We start from the raw sequence: 24,642 nt of genomic DNA on the forward strand, positions 1-24,642 counted from the left end.
GCTCCTCCTTGGCCTCCCCTCGCTTATGAAGGCAGCCTCTACGATAGCTTTAGCACCCTGCAAATGGGCCTTGAGCGCACTCACCTCCTCTTGGAGTGCGCCGTACTTGAGCTGGAGGAAGGCTTCATGCCAGGTGAGCTCGTCATTGTACTCCCCCATGTCGGCCACACGCTCTAGAGCTACCTTCACGTCTACGTCGGCGAGCACCTCCTTGAGAGTCGTCACGAGGGTGGCCTCACTGGCAAGGACGCGCCCTTCTAGGGCCACGAGGCGCTCGCGCTCCACCTCTTGGTCGCTGGCGATCGGGGCGGCCTCCCGCTCGCGGAGGGCCACGATCGCCTTCCGCTCAATGATGGCGGCCTCCCTGAGGGCCCGGTCCATCCCGTGCCCAGGGCTCTGAAGGGTGAATGTGGCAACTTCGGTCGCGCGCTCCTAGAGCTCTATCGTTTCCCCAGAGGGGACTGTGGACCCCCGGACCCTTCTAGGCCAAGTGCAGAGAAAGAGGCCTCGCCAATCGGTGATGAGCGAGAGACGCCCCAGCGGGGCATCCATGCGCCTCTTGGGTGCGGACGTTCTGGAAAGCCTGGTGAGCAGATTCGTTAGATCAGGCACGATATGCAAGGGAAAGCGATAACGATGGCACACTTACTCAACACTGGCGGCCCAGTGCCAGTGCACTGGGTTGGCCTTGGGGGTGGTCCTCATTGCCCCCGGGGGTGACGGCGGCACCAAGGGAACCGCCCACGCTTCGTCACTTGTCGCATCCCCATTGGCCGCCATAGAGGGGAGAAGGCTGTGTTTGCGCAAGGATGGCAGAGAAGCATGGGAAAAAGGTAGATGGTATAACAGCGTGGTGGCAGTCCCACCCCTTGGGCGTGGTTGTTTTATAGACACAACCACACTGCCCGAGGTACCGCGCGGGGGGGGGGGGGGGGGGTGGAGGCGATGCATGCCCTACTGAGCGTCATGTGCCAAGCCTGGCCAACGGACAGCAGGGGCTCGCGTCTCCTCATTCCTCCAATGAGCTGCCTCGCGGGTGCTGCGGGCCTAGGGGCAATCTTACGTGGGAAGGATGTCGCAAGTGCGTGGCGTTGGTCAAGAGAGCAATTATTGTAGGCGCTGCGCACAGGCTTTACGTCAACTCACTCGGAGCAGTTCCCGAAGCATTGCGGGAAGGAAGAGTTCCACGACACGTCGCCGACACGCATCGAACCTGGCCCGCAGGCAATTGGGGCCCACGTCGCTTCACCCCCCACCAGGCGGAGCCGTGCACAACGTAGGCTCGGGGGCTATCGTCGGACCTTTGGGACTAGGGGTACCTAGGCCCGTCGGCAAGTGGCCCGAGGCGCTACGCAACTAGGCATGCCTGGTTCGGCCCCTTGGCAAGCCCGGCAAGGGAGACCCTTGCGAGGGCCCTCGCATCGTGATAACCCACAAGAATATGGGATCACGATAGTTTTCTATGGTAGAGTATTCAACACAAATTTATAGATTTGACACAAGGGGAGCCATTTTTTTTCAGGTATTAGAAGCTGAGTTGTCAATTCAGCCACACTTAGAGATTTAGTATCTGCATCATAGTGATGAGTAGTACAATAATATGATAGTTTTGATAGAAGTGGTAACAATAGCAGCAGTAACGGTAATAGTGATAGCAGTTTTCTAGTAGTTGTAATAGTAGAAGCAAGAGTAGTAACTTAGCAAGCACAATGTGTGGAAAAGTCGTAGGTAGTGGATCGGTGATATTGTTGGATAATATTCATCATATAACAGTCACAACATGGAGCGACACAGAACTAGCTACCGTTCATCGATATAATGTAGGCATGTATTCCGTAAATAGTTATACGTGCTTATGGAAAAGAACTTGCATGACATCTTTTGTCCTACGCTCTCATGCCAGCGAGGTCTATAAGGAAGCTAAGGTATATCAAGACCTCATTTTAATAGAGAACCAAAACAAAGCATTAACACATAGTGAATACATGAACTCCTCAAACTACAGTAATCACCAGAAAGAATCCTAATTATTGTCACTTTGGGGTATGCGGATCCTAACATGTAGTAGGTGCACATAACTTGCAAGACTGGATCACGAACATAGATATAATGGTGAAAACATAAACAATTCAGATCTTAAATCAGGGCACTCGGGCCCTAGTGACAAGCATTGAGCATAACAAAGTCATAGCAACATATATCTCCCAACATAGTGGATACTAGGGATCAAGACCTAACAAAACTAACTCGATTACATGATGAATCTCATCCAGCTCTTCACCGCCAACTCACTCCCAGTGGAGAGCATCATGCAATTGGCGATGGGGGAGGGTTGATGATGACAAAGACCAAAGATTCCCCTCTCTCGAGCCCCAATCGAACTCCAGATTAGGCCTCCCAATGAAGAACAGGGGGTGGCGGAGGCTCTGTATCGCGAAACACAATGAAACTTCCACTCTGATTTTTCTCCGAAAACAGGAATTTATAGCACTAGAATTAGGGTCAGCGGAGCCACGTGGGCCCCACTAGACACCAGGCCGTGCTAGGGGGCCTAGCGCGCCGTGATGTCTAGTGGGCTGGTGTGGCCTCCCCTCCGTTGGATCTTGGTTCCAATATTTTTTATATATTCTAGAAAAAATCTCCAAAAAGTTTCGTTCCATGGCGAGAACATTTATTTCTCCACAAAAACAACTCCATGGTAGTTCTGCTGAAAATAGCGTCATAGTGGGTTAGTTTTATTCAAATCATGCAAATTAGAGTCCAAAACAAGAGCAAAAGTGTTAGGAAAAGTAGATACGATGGAGACGTATCAAGTCCCCCAAGCTTAACACATTGCTTGTCCTCAAGCAATTCAGTTGACAAACTGAAAGTGATAAGCAAAAACTTTTACGAACTCTTTTGTTCTTGTTTACATATACATGCTTAGAGGGCACCCAAGTTTTCAGCATAAATCATGACTAATCATATCAACAATAACCCTTAGAAACTATACTAGCTCATATCAATGTCATAATCAACTTGTAAGGAATAATAAGATAGCTGAAACATCAACACCTTGTCAAAACAATCATGATATAATATGACAATAATGGTATCTCGCTAGCCCTTTATGAGACCATAAAATATAAATGCAGAGCACCTCCAAAGTTCAAGCAACAACTAGAAATTGTAATTCATGGAAAAAGAGATCGAGTCATGCTGCAAACAATGATTAACTAGGCTCAAAGCATGATGATGACAATAGTGCTCATAGGTTTGGTGCTTATTTGAGAAGGTGATGACTCAAAATAAAAATAAAATAACGTGAAAGTAAATAGAAAGTCCCTTCGCAGAGGGAAGTAGGGATTTACACAAGTGCCAGAGCTCATAGTGAAAGTAAGAGATGAATTATTTTGGGAGGTGCACCCTTCCTATCAACGTTATGACCAAGAGTTATCGATATCTTCCATGCTAAACAAATTAGTGGCGGTTCCCAAGTGGTAAAAGTAAAGGTTTACTCCCCCTCTACCAATCAAACACACTCCACGGCTAGCCGAATCCATGGGTTCCTTCCATACCAACAACAATCCAGGGGGATAAGTGAATTATTTGCAATTTATGATTCAGGATTGAGAGTCCCTTTTTACCACCCCCTCTCGTGGAAGGATGAGTGAATATGCACTCATCATGAGAATAACCCGCTTAGCATGGAATATACTAACCGTCCTCTATCTCTCCATGAGCGGTCTAGGCACAGAAAACAGAAGTTCATTTGGAATATTAGAGGTGGCACATGCAAATTTACTTGGAACGGCAGGGTAATACCACATATGGGTAGGTATGGTGGACTCATCCGGAATAACTTTGTTTCAAGGATTTTGATGCACAAGCAGTATTCTTGCTTAGTAGAGGCGAATGCTAGCAAATAGGTTAGGAAGCGACCAGCTAGAGAGCAAAGATGGTCATGAACATGCTTTATGAATAATCTTCGTTGTACACTAACATGAGTTGGATATAAACACCATGAACATAAATATCATGAAGGCTATGTTGGTTTTGATTCAACTACATGCATGAACATGTGCCAAGTCAACCCACTCGAACATTCAAAGGAGGATACCATATCATCATACTACATCACAACCATTTTAATGCATGTTGAGATCCAAGATAAATCATTATCTACTCCTAGCTACTTAAGCATGGCACGAACAACTATAATCTCTAATTGTCATTGCAAACATGTTTGATCATAATACGTTGAATCATGGATACTGGTCTAAACATATTTACAAAAACAAAAACAAGTTGAGTTCATACCCGCTTCACTTTGCCACAAACACTTCATCGAATATCGTCATTATTCCCTTTCACTTGCACGACTGAATGATATGAAAATAATAATATTGGAAGAGTGCCACGGACTAAGCTGGAATCTTCAACATTTTATTCAAGAGGATAAGACAAAGTAATGTGGGCTCTTCACTAGATCAATAACAATGCATATGAGAGTCACTCGATATTTTCATCGTGGTCTTCCCCTCGGGTATAACTCAACGAAGGGAAAATAAATTCAAAGAAACACACTAAAATATTTTTGGAGTTTTTAGTTTTTCAAGAAGGAAAAACTAAACCGAGAAAAACTATTTACATGGGAAATCTCCCAACAATTAAAAGAAGAACTAAGAAATCTTTTTCGGTTTTCTGCAAGTTTTTCAAACACACAAGAAGAAGGCAAGAAAATAAGCCATGCAAGAGCGTGAACACTCACAACTAGAATACGCAAGCATGAATGTAAATTCGGTGGAAACATGTACTCCCCAAGATTAGGATTTTGGCCTAGCGTGGTAATCACCACCTGTGGTAGCCTCTGTAATAGTCAGTGTGGTAACTCATGGAAGACCTTGGTGCAACCTCTGCGGCCCGACAGGCAGCCTCCACTGTCGTGTTGTACTCGTGCGCCTCCCTCTCATAGACGTAATATCTTCCCTCTTCGTGATAATCAAAGAGGGAAGGTGTAGGCAAAATAACAGGCACAATAGATTTCTTATTAAACATTAGGTTGTGGTTACAATCAGTAGTGGTGGACTTTATGAACTTATGGTGCTTCATGGCATCAAAGTCTAAATACTAAGTAGGAAGAACAGGGTCACTAGACCGCGGTGACACGCCACACTTCTTAGCTAAATGAGAGGCATAAACCCCACCATAAAAATAACCACTGTCAGAATTGTGTTGCAATCTGCATGCTACGATTGCTCCCAGATTATGGCATTTAGTTCCAGTTAACACAGTATGTAGGAGACTCAAGTCTGGGGCACATAAAGTACTACAATCTTGCCTGCCCACTATGCATTTTTCATTGAAGAGTGCTAGGTAACGAATTGAAGGAAAATGTATACTATTTGTTCTACGTTGAGTTACTCCTCTATCTTTGTCAAAGCAAAGACTAGTTAAAAATGTCTCATATTCAGATTTTGGTAGTTTGTCTAACGAACACCAACGTGGAATTTTACATGCATCAGACAAATCATCTAGAGTCATGGTGAAGGCATTTTTGTAGAGGTTAAAGGAGACTATGAGTTCTCGAGGGAAAATTTAAATCCCTTAGTGAAAGTTTAAGTAAGATGATAATGTTGTGTGCACTTATCTGCGATGAATGGTGCAAACTCAACATTATGAATGTATTGCTCAAATTCTTCCTTAATGTCTGCACCCAACATGAAGTCATCACTTGGCCAAAGGCATGATTTGGCGTGTGCTTCCCGCATCGAACTTTCACTTGGCTCAGCATAAGACTGTCATATTGGAGTCTCACTCGATGATGCCTCTTAGGAATTCCTCCTCGGAGAACGCCTTTTGAACCAACTCATTATTCCTAGATATAAATTTCTGAATATGTTTGGGTCACAAACTAAAGTTAGCAAAACTTCACAAGAATGGTAGCAACTACTCATAGGGATGCCTAGAGCCTAAAACAAGCATTCAAACTACTTGCAAATTCAAGGAATCAACATACAAGCTCTTCTACAGCAGCACCTAAAGTAGATAATTACTCCTGAGATAAACCACTAGATTAAAAACTAATTGGAGGAGTGGGGGATTTACTTACCAAGGAGCAATTCCCCAAAACCGTTTCAAAAAACGGAGTTTTGTGCAAAGAGATCGAAATCCACGGGTTTGAGAGCAAGAACACGAGAAAGAGAGCTATAGGGATTTTTTCTGGAGGTGAGTGATGAAGTGGAATGAAGGAATAAGTGAGGGGACCCCCCGAGGGGCCCATTAGGAACCTAGCCACGGGAGGGGGGCTGGTGCGCCCTAGTGTCTAGTGGCCACCTGGGACACCCCGTGCAGTGTATTTTGTGCGAGAAATTCTGAAATATTCAGAAAAAAATGTGTAAAATTTCAGATCATTTGGAGAACTTTTATTTTGGGGCACTTTTCTATTGCACGGGGAGATCAGAAAACACAATAATCATGACATTTATTGTAATTAACTAAAAATAACAGGGAAATAAAATGGGTACAGAGAGTTGTGCCTACTGAATTCATCCACCTTGTGCTTCTTGAAAATGATTCATTAGCAAGGTTGATCAAGTCTTATTAATAACCACTTCCAAATAGCATGATCCCGAAAAATTTCGTAAAACAGTAAGTTACCTCAATGGGTATGTGCATATACCCAACAAAAGTATATCATATTTATTTTTGGCTGTAGGCGGAGGTAGTTGAAAACTTTCGTTGGTGGTAGTCGGAGATTTTTCAAAAAAATTAACACCTTTCACTTGAAATTTATTCCTCAGAAAATGTATCGTATGTTCTTTACCATTGACGTGAAAAGTGACTTTACTTTTGTCGCATTCAATAGCAGCCCCTACGGTATTCAAGAAAGGTCTACCAAGTATGATTCACATGTTGTCATCCTCTAGCATATAAAGTATAACAAAGTCTATCATGATAGTAAAGTTTGCAACAACAAGGGGTACATCCTCACAAATACCGATAGGTATGGCAATTGATTTGTCAGCCATTTGCAATGAAATTTCAGTAGGTGTGAGTTTACTCAAGTTGTATTTTGTATAAAGAGAAAGCCATAACACTAACACCAGCTCCTAGATCACATAAAGCAGTTTTCACGTAGTTATTTTTTATGGAACATGGTATAGTTGGTATTCCTGGATCTCCTAGCTTTTTAGGTAATCCATCCTTAAAGGTATAATTAGCAAGCATGGAAGAGTTTTCAACTTCAGGTATTTTCCATTTATTAGTGACAATGTCTTTCATGTACTTAGGATAAGGGGACATCTTTAAAATATCAGTTAAATGAGTATGCAAAAAAGAATGGCCTAAGCATTTGAGTAAAGCGTTCAAATTCTTTATCATCTTTTTTCTTAGTGGTTTGGGTGGATAAGGCATGGGTTTTTTTAACCCATGGCTCTCTTTCTTTGCCATGCTTTCTATCAACAAAATCTCTTTTATCTTACCGTTTATTCTTAGGTTGTGGGTTATCAAGATCAGCAACATGTTCTATCTCAACATCATTATCTGGTTCTCTATCATTGTCAGGTTGACCATCATCATTATTATTTTTATTATCACTAGATGAATGCTCACTACGAGACTGAGTTTCAGCATCATAGGTAGAGATATCATTAGCATTAGCAGAAGGTTTCTCTAATTCAGGCTCACTAGAAGTATGCAAGGTCCTATCATTTATTTTTATTTTTGTTTTTCTTCCTAGAAGGACTAGGTGCATCAATATTAATTCTTTGTGAATCTTGTTTAGTTCTTTTAGGATGACCTTCTGGATATAGTGGATCTTGAGTCATTGTTCCCCATCTAGTCATTACTCTAACGACATGATCATTCATATTATTAGTCATTTCATGAAGTAACTCACTTTGAGATTTAGCAACTTTTTATAATTGGGTTTGAACCATAGAAGCATTTTTTCCTACACCTCTTACATCATTGGTGATTCTAAATAACAAGTCACTTAACAGACCAATAATATCAGAGTTTTGTTTTAATTGTTTCATGACATAGGAATTGAAATGATCTTGCTTTATAATATAATTATTGAACTCATATAAGCATTGACTAGGATGTTTATTGTAAGGGATATCACCTTCATCAAACTTTGAAACATAATTTGCCTCCACCACATGTGGTTGTATTTGTAGACCATGTATTTTTTTGATAGCTGGTAAATTCTTAACATCTTCAACTTTAGTGCCTTTTTCCTTCATACATTTCTTTGCCTCTTGGATAGTTTCAGGACTAAGGAATGTGATACCTATCTGATTTGGAGTAAGTTTAGGTGGTGGTTCAGGAAGTGTCCGTTCATCATAATTCTTCAATATATTAGTCAATAACTCCTCAGCTTGTTCAACAATTCATTCCCTGAAAACACAACCAACACAACTATCTAGGTCGTCCCTAGAAGCATCGGTTAGCCCATTAGAAAATATATCAAGTATTTCATTTTTCTTAAGAGGATGATCAGGAAAAGTTTTAAGTAATTGGAGAAGCCTACCCCAAGCTTGTGGGAGACTCTCTTCTTCAATTAGCACTTAAATATTTCCTGTAAGGCAGCTTGTTTCTTATGAGCAGGAAAATATTTTTAAATAGTAAATCATATCCTGGGAACTACGCACACAACCATGAGCAAGAGTATTGTACCAAATCTTAGCATCACCCTTTAATGAGAACGGAAATAATTTAAGGGATATAATATTAGCAAATTTTCTCATCATTAGTAAATAGGGTGGCTATATCATTTAGCTTAGTGAGATGTGCCACAACAGTTTCATTTTCATAGCCATTAAAAGGATCAGATTCACCCAGTGTGATTATCTCTGGATCGACAGAGAATTCATAATCCTTATCAGTAATAAAGATAGGTGAAGTAGAAAACTTAGGATCATATTTCGTTCTAGCATTTAGGGATTTTTCTTTCCACTTGCATAGTAGTTTCTTAAGGTCTTCTCTATCCTTACAAGCAAGGAAGTCTCTAGCAATTTCTTCATCAATAACATAACCTTCAGGTATTTCAGGCATTTCATTTCTTGGATAGTCGTGGCTAAAAGGTATTTCAATATTTTTAGTAGCAAAGACTTCACGAGTTTCACTAGTATCACCAATTTCAGCATGCTCAATTTCTTTAGCTCTAGCGAGTTGTTCATCAAGAAAATCACCTAGTGGCACAATATCATCAAGAAAGGTACTAGCATCATCATAAGCATCATCCATAGTAGAGGTACCATCATCAATAAATTGCGACATATCGGGATTAATAGCATGTGGTGGTGTTGCAAGTCTATTCAAAACAGAGGGTGGATCAAGTGCAGAGCTAGATGGTAGTTCCTTAACTCCCATCGTCTTAGAGGGAACAATCTTGGATCTTGGATCTTCCAGATTCTTCATAGTGATCAATAAATAGATATCGAAGTGACTCAACAAATATAGCTATGCTCCCCAGCAACAACGCCAGAAAATGTTCTTGATAACCCACAAGTATATGGGATTGCGATAATATTCGAGGGAAGAGTATTCAACCCAAATTGATAGATTCGACACAAGGAGATCCAAAGAATATTTGCAGGTATTAGCGGTTGAGTTGTCAATTAAACCACACTTGGAGATTTAGTATCTGTTGCACACTGATTAGTAGTACATCAATATGATAGTTCTGATAGCAGTGGTAACAGTAGCAACAGTAATAGTAACAGTGATAGCAGTTTTGTAGCAGTTGTAATAGCGGTAGCAACAGTAGTAGCTTAGCAAGCACAATGTGTGGAAAACTCGTAGGCACTGAATCGATGATATTGCTGGATAATATTCATCATATAACAGTCACAACATAGGGCGACATGGAACTAGCTCCCGTTCATTGATATAATGTAGGCATGTATTCCGTAAATAGTCATACGTGCTTATGGAAAAGAACTTGCATGGCATCTTTTTTCATGTCCTCCCGTGGTAGTAGGGTCCACAAGGAAACTAAGGGATATTAAGGCTGTCACATCCCTGACACCTTAATCAAGTTAGCTTTGTGCTCATGTCTTATTTGCATTGCATTTAGGAAAATTTTCAACAAGAACTAAGTAAGTGGTGAAGGAAAACTCAAAAACCCTAGCCACTTCTCAAATTAAAGGAAATTTCAAACTAGTTAAAATCAATGAACCGAAAATGGCCTCAAGAAAAGTTCAACTTTTCTGATAATTCTTGGAAACAAATAAGAAATGAAGGAAACCATTTATTTTATACTCTTGGAATTTTAAATAAATGCAAAAAAGCTACTGGTTTGAAGTTTAAAATTTGAATTCAGAAACTTTAAGTTTTCAAAATGTTGAAAACTCCAGAAATGGTTGGATATATTCCAACAAATATTCTGGTGTGTTCAAAATACTTTTTACAAACTATTTTGGAGCTGAAATAAATAGCAATTCAAATAGTTAGCAAAACACAAACAAAACAGAAAAGAATAGCATACCTCTATCTGTCGCCGGCCCAGCCCACCAGGGGCTCCCCGGTCATCTTCCTGCTCCTGCCAGTAGGCAGGGGAGAAGATGAGCGCGGCGGCCAAGCCCCGACCACCTCCTGCCTGCCTGCTCGCTGCTGGAGGCCTCCAGGAGCACCAGCGCGACGCCCTGGGCCTTCTTATCCTCCTCCCCGCGGCCTTATCTCCTCCCCTAGGCCTCTCGATCCCATTTCCCCTCTCGAATCCCTCTCTCCCCGAAGCTCCGGTCGTCGTCAATCCGTCGCCTCCCTGTCCTCCCCGACCCTGCCGGTAGCCTCACAAGATCCGCCGTGAGCTCCTCTTCCCATTCCCCCTCTTCCCGAGGCCTTCCCCCTCCTTTAACCCCGTTAGCCGCTGGAGCCCGAAGGTCCTCGTCGCCGGCCATGTCATTACCGTCGTTGTGGTACTCCGCTCGCGAGACCGAGCTTAGAAATGAGCTCCTGGAGCTCTGTAGATGTCGTAAGGCCCCTCTCCCAGCTCGCTAGTCCCCCGCAACGGCACTCCCGTCGATGCCCGAGCCGGAGCCGCCGCTGACCTCGTCGCCGGCGTGGATTCCGGTGACCACTGGGTCCAGCTCCTCTCCATTTAGATGCGGCGTTTCACTAGCTATCCGTAGCACTAAACCGCGCCCAAAACCGACGCCCGTAGCGCCGTTTAGCTCAACTCCGGCGAGCCCTCCGCCGCGCCCGTGGTCGCCGCCAGCCATATTCTGGTGGGGGCCGACGTGGTCAACCTAATCACCCACTAAACACCCCCCCTAGCCACTGACAGTGGGCCCCAGGGTGAGTCAAACCCTAGTTAGGGGCTGGTCAACTCGGGGATTAGTCCCTGGTCACTGACTAGTGGACCCCACTGGTCAGGTTTGACCTGGCCCAGCCTCTGTTGACCAGAGACGTCAATGTGACGCAATAAAGGGGTTTTCTAGTATAAAAATAATTCCACAAATGTTTAAAAATTCTAAAATTCATAGAAATTAATCTGTAACTCCAATGAAAATAATTTATATATGAAAAAGTATTAGAAAAATTCAAGGAATCTGAATATGTCATTTTCATACATGTTTGAAAATGTTACTGAACCCAAACATGTAGATTAATGAATAAGTTAATTCTTATAAATACTTTGGAGATGGAATTTGGAAATTAATTAAATTTCACTACAAATGATATGATCAAACACTGTCCAAATCACAAACCAGCAACCTAACATGTCATTCCATGCATGATAAAAGCAAGTTGATCCGAGCATCAGGTCGAATCAATTAAAATGGTATCCGAGAATACCTCGTTTGAAGTGATATTTGAATTTGATTCAAATCAATTTGAAACCTAATAAATGTTAGCTATAATAGTATACCACCTTGCATCCTCATGCCAAGCTCATGCATCATCTTGATTGCATATGTTTGTTATTGATTGTTGTCATTCCTTTCGGTAGGCTCCGCTCCCCCGGATTCCACCGAATATCCGTCTGACGGATATTGTCATTCCTCTGAGCAACAAGGCAAGCAACCATTTTGATCATCCCGATAAATCCCATGCTCTTGCTGCTACACTTACTTATTGCATTAGGATCAAATGCTTCAAATGCTTTTGCCACGTTAGTTGAACCCACTCCCTTTGCATGACCTATCCTTGTCAAAGTAAATAGCTGAACCTTGCAACCTAGCATACCTGGTAGTTGCTTGAGCCATGATGTGCCTTATCCTGCTATGCATGCTATGCTTAGAGTTGTGTATGGTCTGTCATCTGGGAGATGAATAGAATTGTGAGAATGTGTTCGGTAAGCAAAGGTTGTGTGTTGAACCTGATTTGGTAAAGGTACCGGTGAAAGGCTATGTAGGAGTACATGGCGGGTTGTTTCATTGGAACCGTCCTTAGGAACTGTGTTCCGTGTATGTAATCCAAGACTAGATACTACCACACGTTGGGATACTTAATTGACCCTCTCGACTTATTAATCGCTTAGTACTCGGTCCAGGAGTTGCAAGTAGTTTCTGGTGTTTATAGTCATGCTCGAGGCCGTGCATAGCGCTGACCTGAGAGGTGGGCTGTGATGCGGTAGGCAGTGGCACGGTGTACCAAGTGGCACCTGGATGGTGGGCTTGCGAACCCTGCGCACATCGTTTGAGGCCGTGGCGGAAACCTCGGCCGGACTTCCGTACGGGTTACTCTCAGATAGGCGATAGACCTGGACTAGGTACTAATGTGGCTAACGGTCGTGGCCGACTCCCTCGCTGGGCTTCCGCTTGAAGGTTGCCGAGGTGCATGACGTGCACATGGCGATAAGTGGCGAGAGCGTGTTTGACGAAGTACACCCCTGCAGGGTTATGATCTATTCGAATAGCCGCGTCCGCGGATATGGACTACTTGGAGACATATGTTGTTCATAGATAACTTCAATGGGTACTCTTAAAATTTTCAAGATAAGAGTGAGTGTCGTGGACGGCATTTCCGTATGGAGACGGAATGATTCCGCGATGGAGTATTGTTCTGGTGATAGTGGACTCGTATGCGAGAAATCAAGTTGTCAAAATTATTTAAAAATGCAAGTTGTCTAGCCACGAGTCAAATGCTGGCTTTCCGCATGAAACCCCACAATACCTTATTGATACATTGCATGAGTAGATAGTTATCCTAAAGTCTTGCTAAGTACCTCCGTAGTCATGTTTGCTTAATAAATGTTGCAGAGGTTGCTAATGACCCTAATGGAGGGTTCTTCATAGACATCAACGACGACGAGTAGCTGGTGTCCCAACTACGATCTGGCCCTAGATTGGGTCTGTAGTATAGTCTGGCCTTGTGCCTTCTAGTTTCACCTGTCTGTACTCAGAAAGTTTTAAACACTTCCGCTCGCTTGTAACTAAATGACTGCTATGATGGGTCGTGAGACCTTTACTGTGTAATATTATGTGTGTGGCTCTTCCGAGCCTCTTACATAAAGCTTTTATGTTTATGGTTATGTTGTGATGCCATTGAGGTATATATACATATCAGTATGCCATGCGTACGTGTGCCGTACTTGATATGTACGGGGTTCGATTACCTAGCCGTAAACTTTAGTAGCACTCTTTACAGGGAAATGCCCCTTTGGGATCCAACGAGCCATGGTAGCTCGCTACTGCTCCAGACACATTGGTTGACCGGCGTGTGTCCTTCTTAGCTGCTGTGTCTGTCCCCTTTGGGGAAATGTCACGCGATGTAATGGAGTCCTTGTAGCTTGCTACGACTCGTCTACGTTCGCTGGTGACCGACACCTGCTTTGCTGGGTCATGTATGCCTGTCCTTGTGCGGTACTGCCACTTTGGTTTATGACTAGACATGTCGATCCGGGTTCTTTGTCATTGGAATACTAGCGACACAATTGTATACGTGAGTCAAAAGGTGCAAACGGTCCCGGCTAAGGTAAGGCTGCAGCCGTGGGGTTAACCGTGCGTGAGACGCAAAGGGATGCGATGTGTTACAGGCTGGATTCCTATGGCTTAGGATCGGGGTCCCGACAAAGGCCTCCTTTTAATAGAGAACTGAATCAAAGCATTGACACATAGTGAATAGATGAACTCGTCAAAGTACTGTAATCACAGGAAAGAATCCCGATTGTTATCACTTTGGGGTATGCGGATCCTAACACATAGTAGGTGCATATAACTTGCAAGATAGGATCAAGGACATAGATATAATTTTGAAAACATAAATGGTTCAGATCTTAAATCATGGCACTCTTGCCCTAGTGACAAGCATTTACCATAGCAAAGTCATATGGCCATGCTGGTCAGGGTGATGTCGGTGTGTGGTTACCGCTGGTACCCTGAGTACACAGTGGACAAACAGTACCGAGATTTCAACCAGAGCCAATATATCTGCACTGTTAGGGTATTTCCAGACTACCCTGGAGCTGAGAAGCCAATCCATTGGTCCTATGGGTTGGGAGTCACTGTTGACATGGCAGTACAAGATGCTGCCTATTCAATCCTGACCATTATGAGGGCGAGACATGCACTGCTGCAAATTTCAGAGTTCTGCTATGTTCCGGCCTCTGAGCCTGGTGAAGAGGGATACCTCAGCGGAGTCTATTTTGATTCTTCTATGGAGGATCCACTACTTCAGTCCACTGTTGAGATGCTAGAGAACAGAGACAGGGATGCTCGTGCTCTCCGCATGGAGCTTTATGCTACCCGTGCCCGTCTGTGGACGGCTTTGACGCAGCTGGCACCGGTAGTCCAGACAGGGTACGGAGATATGGAGATGCTGAACCCTGTTAGGAACCATCTTCCGGCCCATGTTGACTGGCCAGCTATAGGAGGAGTCACCCCTCTTCGGGGACCCCTACTACCACCAGTCAGGGGACCAAGGCCACATCCGTGTCCTTATGGATCCCAGGGATCTCAGGCCAGAGTGTTTCCTGATCCGCAGGTTGAGCTTCCAGGCCATGGAGGTAATCTCTATGAGATGTTCTATGCGGATGCCTGAGCTGTGAGCGGAAGGATAGTATGGTAGTAGTCGTACATTCACAGTCCTGCGTGACTTGTGAAGTATGCTTGTGATGTGAAATGAATTCCGGAGGCCTAGATAAATAATGTATAGGAAGCTTGTAAGCCTCGGATGAGTAGTTTCATGATTTCAGTAGTTTGCTCTTCGATTAAGGTTGTACTGAACCATGTAAGGGTGTGTATGAACCATGGTGTATATATAGCAGTTGCTTGTTACCATGTTGTTCGGATATTCATTTCCGCATTCCGTGTGTTCAGTACCTTCTTAATCCATAGCTAGTATTGATATGATATTGGTCTAAGCTGTGAGTTTGTTTGTCAGGATGGTGTTCACCAGGTTGAACTGTGCCCCTGCTCATGAGCAAGGCGAGGGTAGTCAAGCGTCGCAGGAAGACCTGCCTCACCCGCCCTCTCTGGCGGAAGTTATGCTTGAGGCAGAGAGAAACAAAAGGGAGACCAACCGACTGTTAGAGCGTACTGAGCAGAATACGGCTCGTCAGCCTAGGAATGCTGCAGTGTCCCTCAACGACTTTGTGAAGCTGAATCCTCCAAAGTTTCATCACTCCGTCGATCCCCTCGACGCTGATGACTGGCTGTGCAGCATCTAACGCAAGATTCGCTCTGCGATTGTTTGTGAGGCCGACAAGGTGACCTTTGCGGCATATTTCCTGGAAGGACCCGCCAATCTGTGGTGGGAGAACTTTGACGCTATGCGTCCCGCTGAACCAGCAGCCACATGGGCAGACTTCAGTGCAGCCTTTTCGTCTGCACCATATTCCAGAGGGCCTGATGGACAGAAAGAGAGAGGAGTTATGTGCTTTCACCCAGGGCAAGTTGACCGTGGATGCCTATAGCCGCGAGTTCAGTAACCTCGCCCGCTATGCAACAAAAGAGGTGTCTACTGACGCCAAGAAGCAAGCAAGATTCCGTAAGGGTCTGAGCCCCGAGCTTCGTCGTGATCTGCGCCTCCACTAGTGTGCAAGTTTCCAAGCCCTGGTCAACAAGGCGATCAGTGCTGAGACTGGTCATACAGACTTTGAACCAACAAGGAAGCACTCCCGTGACTTTGGCTCGTCATCTGGTTCCGTGTTTCCAAAATGCAGGCTGTGGGTTCCGAACAGTTCTCTGCCGGCAAGATACACTCCGAGGCCATCCTACGTGGCGCCTCAGACGAATCAGACCAACCCTCCAGCGAAAACTTATGGTGGTCCAGCTAGCAATGCTGCACCACGTGCCAACCAAGTGATATGCTACAAGTGTGGAGAACCAGGGCACTATTCCCGTGAGTGTCCTCAAAATGTGGGTGCCAAGCAACCCGGAAAGTCCGTCGGGCAAGGCAAGTCGGGCAAAGCTTACTATGTGAAGCAAACTCCTGCACGTGGCCGTGTGAACTATGTCTGAGCAGAAGAAGCTGCTGAGGATCCCGACGGTCATACTGGGTACGCTTCTTGTTAATCATCACCCAGCGTCTGTTCTCTTTGACACTGGGTCTTCTCATTCCTTCATTTCAGAAAGTTATGCACAGTTGCATAACATGTCTTTTTGTGATATGCCAATTCCATTGGTTGTCCAAACTCCTCGTAGTAAATGGCAAACCTCTAGGATAACCTATGATAATGAAATTCTAGTAGACAGGCTAGTTTTTCTAGCCTCATTGATAGCCTTGAAATCTTCGGATATCGATATCATCTTGGGTATGGACTGGATGTCAGCTCACTATGCCAAGATTGATACTCATTCTAGAAATGTTCAGCTTACCCATCCCTCGGGTGAGATAGTCAATGTCTCTACTCGAGTTGTCAAATGCCAACTCTATTCCCTAAATGCCAACCCTCTTCCGGAACTTGAAGACATTCCGGTAGTCCGTGATTTCTCGGATGTTTTTCCAGAGGAACTGCCAGGAATTCCACCTGACAGAGATGTAGAGTTCGTGATAGATCTTGTTCTGGGAACTGTCCCAATAGCCAGAAGACCATATAAGATGGCACCCCTGGAGCTAGCCGAACTTAAGAAGCAACTAAATGAGGCCTTGAATAAAGGTTTCATTCGTCCTAGCTCTTCCCCTTGGGCTTGCCCCCTCCTCTTCGTCAAGAAAAAAGACGGAACGGATCGGATGGTTGTAGATTACCGACCAGGTAATCTGGTCACCATAAAGAACAAGTATCCTCTCCCTAGGATCAACGATCTTTACGATCAGCTCGCTGGATCCTTAGTCTTCTCCAAAATGGATTTGAGATTGGGATACCATCAAATCAAGATCAAGAACGGGGACATTCCAAAAACGGCCTTTGTTACTCGTTATGGCCAATAAGAGTACACCGTCATGTCCTTCGGTTTAACCAATGCCCCAGCCACCTTCTCTCGTCTGATGAATTCAATCTTCATGGAGTATTTGGATAAATTCGTCGTGGTATACCTCGATGATATTCTCATCTACTCGAAGAACGAACAAGAACATGCCGAGCATCTAAGGCTGGTATTGATGAAACTTCGAGAGCATCGCCTTTATGCCAAGTTTTCAAAATGTCAATTTTGGTTACCAGAAGTGACCTATCTAGGTCACGTAATCTCTGGTAAGGGTATTGCTGTCAATCCTGAAAGAGTTCAAGCTGTCCTTGATTGGACTCAACCTGAATCGATTAAGCAAGTTAGGAGTTTTCTTGGTCTAGCGAGCTATTGTTGCCGCTTTGTCGAGAATTTCTCCAAGGTTGCAAAGCCTCTAACTGAACTCCTTAAGAAGGATAAAAAGTTCGATTGGACACCATAGTGTGAGCATAGTTTTCACGAACTGAAAAGACGCATGACTTCCGCACCTGTGTTGCTACAACCAGATTTTTCTAAGGACTTTGTTATCTATTGCGACGCCTCACGACAAGGATTAGGTTGCATTCTCATGGAAGATCGTCATGTGATCGCATACGCATCTCGACAGTTGCGTCCACATGAGGATAATTATCCCACACATGACCTTGAGCTTGCAGTTGTGGTCCATGCACTAAGAACCTGGCAACATTACCTTCTGGGTAATCGTTGCGAAATATTCACTAATCACCAAAGTCTGAAATATATCTTCACCCAGCCGGATTTGAATCTCAGGCAAAGACGGTGGGCTGAGTTGATCTCGGATTACGACTTAGGGATAACTTACACCCCGGGGAAGACCAATGTTATGGCTGATGCACTAAGTCGTAAATCTTATTGTAACAATTTGATGCTACAACAAGGTCAACCACATCTCTATGAGGAATTTTGGAAGTTGAATCTTCGTATTGTTCCTCAAGGATTCCTTTCTACCCTGGTGGTAAAGCCTACTCTTAGGGATCAAATCATAGCCGTGCAGGCTTATGATAAGGGTATATCCCGGATCAAGGAGAATATTGCTAGCGGTAACGCTAGGGATTTCTCCATCAATGAGAAAGGTGTTGTGTTCTTTCAGAACCATTTAGTGGTTCCTAAGAGCAAACGTATGCGGCACTTGATCCTTAAGGAGGCTCATGACTCTCCTCTCACCATTCATCCTGGTAGTACTAAGATGTATCAGGACCTAAGCCAGAGGTTCTGGTGGACTAGGATGAAGAGAGAAATTGCTGAGTTCGTTGCTAACTGCGACGTTTGTCGTCTAGTTAAGGCAGAACATCAAAGGCCTGCTAGCACCCTTCAACCACTAGCTATTCCTGAATGGAAATGGGATAAAGTTGGCATGGATTTCATTACCGGATTTCCCAAGACCAAGAAAGGAAATAATGCTATCTTTGTGGTCATTGACCGTCTCTCCAAAGTAGCTCATTTTCTTCCTGTTCGTGAGAGTATAACAGCTAGCCAGCTAGCGGAGTTATATATATCTCGAATAGTGTCTCTTCACGGTGTTCCCCTGGAGATTAAATCGGACCGTGGGAGTATCTTTACTTCTCGCTTCTGGGAAAGTTTTCAGAATGCCATGGGGACTCACTTATCTTTTAGCACTGTTTTCCATCCTCAATCAAGTGGTCAAGTAGAAAGAGTGAATCAAATCCTAGAAGATATGCTCCTAGCTTCTGTTATATCGTTCGGTATTAATTGGGAGAAGTGCCTTCCATTCGCCGAATTCGCTTATAACAATAGTTATCAATCAAGCTTGGGCAAAGCTCCTTTTGAAGTTCTCTATGGACGAAGATGTCGAACACCTCTTAATTAGTCAGAAACCGGAGAGAGGCAACTCTTTGGCCCGGATATGATCCAGGATGCAGAAGAGCAGGTTCGCATTATTCGTGAAAAGTTGAAAACAGACCAGTCTCTTCAAAAGAGCCAATATGATCGTCATCATAAGGCTGTGACCTTTGAAGTTGACGAGAAGTCTTACCTTCGGGTTACACCTTTGAAGGGTACCCATCGATTCGGTATCAAGGGCAAGTTGGCTCCTCGTTACATTGGTCCTTTTCGCATTCTTGCCAAACGAGGAGAAGTTGCCTACCAGTTGGAACTTCCTTCGCATCTTTCCAAGGTTCATGATGTCTTCCACGTCTCGCAACTCAGGCGTTGCTTTTCGGATCCTATCCGTGAAGTGGACCATGAGACGCTTGATCTCCAAGATAACCTTTCTTACCGAGAGTACCCCGTGCGTATTCTTGATCAAGCTGAGCGTACCACTCCACGTCGAAACCTCAAGTTTCTTAAAGTTCAATGGTCAAATCATTCTGAAAAGGAGGCAACTCGGGAAAGAGAGGATCGTCTCCGACTTGAGTATCCTGCGTTATCCCAGACGACTTCTAAATCTCGGGACGAGATTCTTTTGAGTGGGGGTGAGTTGTCACATCCCTGACACCTTAATCAAGTTAGCTTTGTGCTCATGTCTTCTTTGCATTGCATCTAGGAAATTTTTCAACAAGAACAAAGTAAGTGGTGAAGGAAAACTCAAAAACCCTAGCCACTTCTCAAATTAAAGGAAATTTCAAACTAGTTAGAATCAATGAACCCAAAATGGCCTCAAGAAAAGTTCAACTTTTTTGATAATTCTTGGAAACAAATAAGCAATGAAGGAAACCATTTCTTTTATACTCTTGGCATTTTAAATAAATGCAAAAAGCTACTAGTTTCAAGTTTAAAATTTGAATTCAGAAACATTAAGTTTTCAAAATGTTGAAACCTCCAGAAATGGTTGGATATATTCCAACAAATATTCTGGTGTGTTCAAAATACTTTTTACAAACTATTTTGGAGCTGAAATAAATAGCAATTCAAATAGTTAGCAAAACAGAAACAAAACAGAAAAGAAATAAGAGAAAAGAATAGCATACCTCTATCTGTCGCCGGCCCAGCCCACCAGGGGCTCCCCGGTCATCTTCCTCCTCCTGCCAGTAGGCAGGGGAGAAGATGAGCACGGGGCCAAGCCCCGGCCACCTCCTGCGTGCCTGCTCGCTGCTGGAGGCCTCCAGGAGCGCCTGCACGATGCCCTGGGCCTTCTTATCCTCCTCCCCGCGGCCTTATCTCCTCCCCTAGGCCTCTCGATCCCCTTTCCCCTCTCGGATCCCTCTCTCCCCGAAGCTCCGGTCGCCGTCGATCCGTCGCCTCCCGGTCCTCCCCGACCCTGCCGGTAACCTCACAAGATCCGCCGTGAGCTCCTCTTCTCGTTCCCCCTCTTCCCGAGGCCTTCCCCCTCCTTTAACCCCGTTAGCCGCCGGAGCCCGAAGGTCCTCGTTCCTGGCCATGTCATTACCGTCGTTGTGGTACTCCGCTCGCGAGACCGAGCTCAGAAATGAGCTCCTGGAGCTCTGTAGATGTCGTAGGGCCCCTCTCCCAGCTCGCTAGTCCCCCGCAACGGCACTCCCGTCGATGCCCGAGCCGCAGCCGCCGCTGACCTCGTCGCCGGCGTGGATTCCGGTGACCACTGGGTCCAGCTCCTCTCCCTTTAGATGCGGCGTTTCACTAGCTATCAGTAGCACTAAACCGCGCCCAAAACCGACGCCCGCAGCGCCATTTAGCTCAACTCCGGCGAGCCCTCCGCCGCGCCCGTGGTCGCCGCCGGCCATATTCTGGTGGGGGCCGACGTGGTCAACCTAATCACCCACTAAACACCCCCCCTAGCCACTGACAGTGGGCCCCAGGGTGAGTCAAACCCTAGTTAGGGGCTGGTCAACTCGGGGATTAGTCCCTGGTCACTGACCAGTGGACCCCACTGGTCAGGTTTGACCTGGCCCAGCCTCTGTTGACCAGAGACGTCACTGTGACGCAATAAAGGGGTTTTCTAGTATAAAAATAATTCCAGAAATGTTTAAAAATTCGAAAATTCATAGAAATTAATCTGTAACTCCAATGAAAATAATTTATATATGAAGAAGTATTAGAAAAATTCAGGGAATCTGAATATGTCATTTTCAAACATGTTTGAAAATGTTACTGAACCCAAACATGTAGATTAATGAATAAGTTAATTCTTATAAATACTTTGGAGATGGAATTTGGAAAATAATTAAATTTCACTACAAATGATATGATCAAACACTGTCCAAATCACAAACCAGCAACCTAACATGTCATTCCATGCATGGTAAAAGCAAGTTGATCCGAGCATCAGGTCGAATCAATTAAAATGGTATCCGAGAATACCTCGTTTGAAGTGATATTTGAATTTGATTCAAATCAATTTCAAACCTAATACATGTTAGCTATAATAGTATACCACCTTGCATCCTCATGCCATGCTCATGCATCATCTTGATTGCATATGTTTGTTATTGATTGTTGTCATTCCTTTCGGTAGGCTCCGCTCCCCCGGATTCCACCGAATATCCGTTTGACGGATATTGTCACTCCTCTGAGCAACAAGGCAAGCAACCATTTTGATCATCCCGATAAATCCCATGTTCTTGCTCCAACACTTACTTATTGCATTAGGATCAAATGCTTCAAATGCTTTTGCCACGTTAGTTGAACCCACTTCCTTTGCATGACCTATCCTTGTCACAGTAAATAGATAAACCTTGCAACCTAGCATACCTGGTAGTTGCTTGTGCCATGATGTGCCTTATCCTGCTATGCATGCTATGCTTAGAGTTGTGTATGGTCTGTCATCTGGGAGATGAACAAAATTGTGAGAATGTGTTCGGTAAGCAAAGGTTGTGTGTTGAACCTGATTTGGTAAAGGTACCAGTGAAAGGCTGTGTAGGAGTACATGGCGGGTTGTTTCATTGGAACCATCCTTAGGAACTGAGTTCCGTGTATGTAATCCAAGACTAGATACTACCACACGTTTGGGATACTTAATTGACCCTCTCGACTTATTAATCGCTTAGTACTTGGTCCAGGAGTTGCAAGTAGTTTCTGGTGTTTATAGTCATGCTCGAGGCCGTGCATAGCGCTGACCTGAGAGGTGGGCTATGATGCGGTAGGCAGTGGCACGGTGTTAAGTGGCACCCAGATGGTGGGCTTGGGAACCCTGCACACATCGTTTGAGGCCGTGGTGGAAACCTCTGCCGGACTTCCGTACGGGTTACTCTCAGATAGGCGATAGACCTGGACTAGGTACTAATGTGGTTAACGGTCGTGGCCGACTCCCTCGCTGGGCTTCCGCTTGAAGGTTGCCGAGGTGCATGACGTGCACATGGCGATAAGTGGTGAGAGCGTGTGTGACGAAGTACACCCCTGCAGGGTTATGATCTATTCGAATAGCCGCGTCCGTGGATATGGACTACTTGGAGACATATGTTGTTCATAGATAACTTCAATGGCTACTCTTAAAATTATCAAGATAAGCGTGAGTGTCGTGGACGGCATTTCCGTATGGAGACAGAATGATTCCTGGATGGAGTATTGTTGTGGTGATAGTGGACTCGTGTGCGAGAAATCAAGTTGTCAAAATTATTTAAAAATGCAAGTTGTCTAGCCACGAGTCAAATGCTGGCTTTCCGCATGAAACCCCACAATACCTTATTGATACATTGCATGAGTAGATAGTTATCCTAAAGTCTTGCTGAGTACCTCCGTACTCATGTTTGCTTAATAAATGTTGTAGAGGTTTCTAATGACCCTAATGGAGGGTTCTTCATAGACATCGACGACGACGAGTAGCTGGTGTCCCAGCTACAATCAGGCCCTAGTTTGGGTCTGTAGTATAGTCAGGCCTTGTGCCTTCTAGTTTCACCTGTCTATACTCAGACAGTTCTAAACACTTCCGCTGGCTTGTAACTAAATGACTGCTATGATGGGTCGTGAGACCTTTAATGTGTAATATTATGTGTGTGGCTCTTCCGAGCCTCTTAAATAAAGCTTGTATGTTTATGGTTATGTTGTGATGCCATCGAGGTATCTATACATATCGGTATGCCATGCGTACGTGTGCCGTACTTGATATGTATGGAGTTTGATTACCTTTCCGTAAACATTAGTAGCACTCCTTACAGGGAAATGCCCCTTTGTGATCCAACGAGCCATGGTAGCTCGCTACTGCTCCGGACACATCGGTTGACCGGCGTGTGTCCTTCTTAGCTGTTGTGTCTGTCCCCTTTGGGGAAATGTCACGCGATGTAACGGAGTCCTTGTAGCTTGCTATGACTCGTCTACATTCGCTGGTGACCGACACCTGCTTTGCATGGTCATGTATGCCTATCCTTGTGTGGTACTGCCTGTTTGGTTTATGACTAGAGATGTCGATCCGGGTTCTTTGTCATTGGAATACTAGCGACACAATTGTATACGTGAGTCAAAAGGCGCAAACGGTCCCGGCTAAGGTAAGGCTGCAGCCGTGGGATTAACCGTGCGTGAGACCGCAAAGGGATGCGATGTGTTACAGGCTGGATTCCTATGGCTTAGGATCGGGGTCCCGACAAAGGCCTCCTTTTAGTAGAGAACTGAATCAAAGCATTGACACATAGTGAATACATGAACTCCTCAAAGTACCATAATCAGAGGAAAGAATCCCAATCGTTATCACTTTGGGGTATGCGGATCCTAACACGTAGTAGGTGCATATAACTTGCAAGATTGGATCAAGGACATAGATATAATTTTGAAAACATAAATGGTTCAGATCTTAAATCATGGCACTCTTGCCCTAGTGACATGCATTTACCATAGCAAAGTCATAGGAACATCTATCTCCGAACATAGTGGATTCTCGGGATCAAGCCCTAACAAAATTAACTCGATTACATGATGAATCTAATCCAACTCTTCACCGACCTGCAAGCCTACGAAGGGATTAGTCACTCCTGGTGCAGAACATCATGGAATTGGCGATGGACGAGGGTTGGTGATGACGAAGACCGAAGATTCCCCTCTCTAGAGCCCAAAACGGACTCCAGATTAGGCCTCCCAATGAAGAACAAGAGGTGGCGGCGGCTCTGTATAGGGAAATGCGATGAAACTTCCTCTCTGATTTTTTCTTCGAAAATAGGAATTTATAGTGCTGGAAATAGGTTCAACGGGCCACGTGAGACCCACTAGACACCACGCCGCACCCGGGGGGCCTAGCGCGCCCTGATGTGTAGTGGGTTGATGTGGCATCTCCTTCGGTGGATCTTGGTTCCAATATTTTTATTTATTCCAGAAAAAATCTGCACAAAAACAACACCATGGTAGTTTTGCTGAAAACATCGTCATTCCGAGTTGGTGTCATTCAAATCATGCAAATTAGAGCCCAAAAACTGAGCAAAAGTGTTAGGAAGAGTAGATATGATGG

The sequence above is a fragment of the Hordeum vulgare genome, chromosome 3H (assembly GCF_904849725.1).
Source record: "Hordeum vulgare subsp. vulgare chromosome 3H, MorexV3_pseudomolecules_assembly, whole genome shotgun sequence".
Classification (NCBI taxonomy): Eukaryota; Viridiplantae; Streptophyta; class Magnoliopsida; order Poales; family Poaceae; genus Hordeum; species Hordeum vulgare.